Raw genomic sequence first — 4,128 nt, 5'->3', positions numbered from 1 at the left:
AATATTTTAAAGTGAAATTATTTTTTTATTGAAAAATCAAATAATTAATGTGCAAAATTTAAGTCCAATTTGATTGCAAGATGTTAATACTGTGAAATAATTTTACATGGTATGCTGATTTATAAGAAAATTATGTCATTTGTTCATTATGGCATGTATGTTTAATGATGTGCATACATTAATTCTTTAGTATTGAGCATGACCCCTTCATCTCAATGAGTTTTTTCTTGAAGTCTTGTCCTCTTATTTTTCCACCACACTAACATGAGGTGGCAACTTAGTGCAGACCCCCTATCTAGGAAGGGGTCAATGTTATAGATGGCTACTATGGCAGATGTTGCAAAATGTCTGTTTCTTATCTTGGGATGGAAACATTCACTTAGGATTATGAATAAAAGGGGAGATTATTTCCACTATACTAAGGTGGATAATGAGAGATCACTTTTTAGTATTTATTTATTGGCTTCATTATCTCTTTCTCACATGTGAAAGGGTATTTTTAAACAATTATTTCTATATTCATTCATGAAGATTAGGAATTATTAATACCTCCCTTAAAGGTAGTGGGTAACATGACATCCGCATGCTTTATACTTGTTCGGGTTAGAAGCAAGACTTGAGGATCCCGATTGGATTTGTTTCGTACACATTGGTGGTTGCCACTCCATCAAGTTTATGGGATGGTATAAGGGTTTTGGTTTAGTCGCTAGAACTAAATGTTTGTTGAGGCAAATATTATTCCATGTATCGTTGAACACATTTGAACTGGATTGAGAGGGATGAAATACCATTTAGCAAGATATATGTCTCAATTTCCTCTAAATTTTATATAAATTAGTTACATGAATCATGAGATTATGTTATTGATCTATGATACATGGCATCATCTCATCGATTCATCCATATAGACATCATTTCATGTGTCCTATTATGTTATTTAATTGGTTATTATCAATAGATATCTATAAAACAAAACTAAAGACTTATCATTTGAAAGACAAAAGTATATAAAAAAAATTTAACTTTTGTTGTTATTTTAGAAGCACTTCAACTTTATTTTTCTCTATGCCTTCTCATTTCTTTATCTTTTCTACTCTCTTCTCAATGGGGACATCTCACTATCCCTATACATAACTTACATTTTCCATTAAAGAATTCAGTATAAACACAATCCAAGTCTAGATTTGCAAATTTTATTGAAGTTGTACATGTGATTTTACAAAATTTGGGTTGGCAAGTAAATGGTCCAAAACAATTATAAGAGGTTTTTGTAATATTTGATAAATTAATCTCATTAACTATGACATGGGCATGAATGAACCTCAACAATTTTTTTATAATGGTAGATAATGTATACGCATATTCCAACAAAGATGGGTAGCCATGGATTTTCCATGTGGACTGACTCATCTTAGTTTGTAAGTTGACATGGCTATCTTTATCTTAAGACATTGTATAGATTAAGATTGAGTGGATAGACACTTAAGTGACTCCTACATAAAAGGCTTGTGAAACCCCTTAAAATATGGCAAATAATGATCATATGTTTCAAAGGGAAGTTAATCATTAATTTTTCATTGAGTGAGGGGTGAGTTAGTGGAAATGCCCTAGTGCCCTTATCTTGTAGGACAAGTTCTTGGACTTCCAAATTATGGTGTTGTTTTTACTAATTAGCAACACCCTTGTTTTGGACACTACTAAACACTAATATTATTATTGGGTGGGATAAATTTTTTGAAGATTTTAATAAGGATTATTTTTATTTGACTAAAATTTTAAAAAAATTAAAATTATTCTTATTTTCAATAATATCATTTTTTAAAAGAAAAATATAATTTATAAACATAAAATTTAATATTTTAATAGAAGTAACAACTACTAAAATAGGTCTCAAAATTATCTTAAAAGAATTTCAAGAAGCATATCATCCTTTATTTATTTATTTATTTTTACAAAATTTGGAAACATTAAAAAAGTAATTAGAAAAGGAAAAAAAAAGAAAAGAAAAAACCCCTTTCTTCATTGCTTATGCAAAGAAGCAAGATGCATAGAGTTTTTTTTCCTCATTGTGTTTGTCTTTTTGCTCATATTTTGTGGTGGGCAGGATGGTTTTGATGTCAAAGTTCTTTTGTATGCATTTTGAATTTTTAGGGGGATGTCGGCACTTGTTTGTCCCCATTACATGTGACCTTGTTGTCAAACCTTCTTCTCTCAAGATGATGACACCCAAGTCAACTATGTCCATGCCTCCATCATTCTCCCATTTATACATAAATTCCACCCTTCAAGATTCTTTCCCTTTGAAAAATTGATGGCATTTAAAAATATATATATATAGAAAAAGACAAGGAAGAAGGTATTTTCAAAAGGCTACACAGTAAATTTGATGATACAAGCAATAGATTGATGTAATGCAGTCAACACTTCGTTGATTAATGATATGCGTGGTTCAAAGAAATAGTAAAAAAAGAATTTTTTTTTTTAAAATAGTTTTACGGAAGAAAGTAAAGTCAGAAATTTATATATTTTTAAATTATTTTATTTTTATATAAAAATTTTAAAATTTTAAATGAATTTGAATCATCATATAAAATAATATATCGATTTTATTCTAATTTTTAAAAAATTTCTTCAACCATTTTATTCTAATTTTTGTTAAATATTATAAATTTATATTACTTTTTTTCTTTATAATTTATTTTTCGTTATGAAAATAGAGTAAACTTGCACATAGTGAATCATAATGATTTTATCTATATATATATATATAGAAAGGGTAGAATGTATTTAGAATATGATTTTGAAACATGAACATGAAAAGTGGGATGATGATAAAGAGAGTGGGGGGCCTATTAGAGGAAGCGTACACGGCGAGAATGAGAAGAAAATGGTGGGATAGAGTCAAAAGAGGAGTCACACTCATATGAATCAATTCATTCTCCCATTTTCCCATTCCCCACTCTCCAATCTATTCATTCTCAACTCTAAATCATTCCAATCTATTAATGCTTAGCTCCTAGTTTCCAATTATGTGCTCTTTTCAACTTTAATAGGAGTGCCAGAAGAAGAATATTTACTATTTACAAATCAAGATTTTTTCTACCTACCAAAAAATATATATATATTTTCTTTTTTCCATCCATCCCATAAAAAAAATATTTTAACCATTAGGTTTAAAATTGAATTGAATATATGAATAATAGACTTGAAATAATCATGAGTTCAAATTTTAAAATTCCCTTGCTGTAGACCCAAAATTTGTTCTAAATTTATTTTTAATTAGTTTTGAGCTCAATTTTATCCTTAAATTTTAAATTTGATTATATTTGATTTTTAACATGATTACATATTTTAATTCTTAGTTTTTATTACTTTGTTTTTTTTTTTTTATATATTTTCTTATTTATTTATTATTATTATATTTTTATTTATTTATTCTTCTTTTCTTTTCAGCAATGTTTGATTCTTGGAAAATTTAAGGGAAAATGTAAAGGAAATAAAATAAAGAGAAAAAGTAAAAGGAAAGAAAAAGTTAAGGAAAATAAAAATGGAATTAAAGGTAATAAATTATTTTTATTTGTTACTTTAAACTTATTTTATTTATTTTAATTCAATAATATAAAGATTAAATAATTTTAAAAAGTATAAGTTTTTTACTAATTTTAATTATATCTAATTTTCTTTGGAATGTTTTATAAGACAATCAAATACAAAAAAATTATTTTTCTTAATATTTTTTATCTTGTCTTTGTGCTTTGAACCAAACATAACATTTATTTATTTATTTTTTCTTTTTTTCTCTCTCCCAAAACTCCCACTCTCCCACGACCGTAGCTCCCTCCCACACTCTCTCCTCTTCTCTCTTCTCTCCCTTTCCTTTTTTTTTTTCCACTTATTTTTCTCATTCCATTCTTCTTTGCCCTAAAACCCACAACATCCGATCCCACTGCTCCAAGGGTATTAAACGCGAGGTAATTTTTTTTATTTTTATTTTTATTTTATTTTATTTCATTTAGTTTTATAGTTATTATTATTTTATTTGTCCAGTAATAGTTTGGGTATTTTAAGCTTAATTTATTTAGTTGTTTGTTTATTGAATTAGATTTGGTTTTAGTTATTATTTGGATT

The sequence above is a fragment of the Vitis riparia genome, chromosome 8 (genome assembly GCF_004353265.1).
Source record: "Vitis riparia cultivar Riparia Gloire de Montpellier isolate 1030 chromosome 8, EGFV_Vit.rip_1.0, whole genome shotgun sequence".
Lineage (NCBI taxonomy): Eukaryota > Viridiplantae > Streptophyta > Magnoliopsida > Vitales > Vitaceae > Vitis > Vitis riparia.
Note: the sequence above shows the minus strand (reverse complement) of the source record.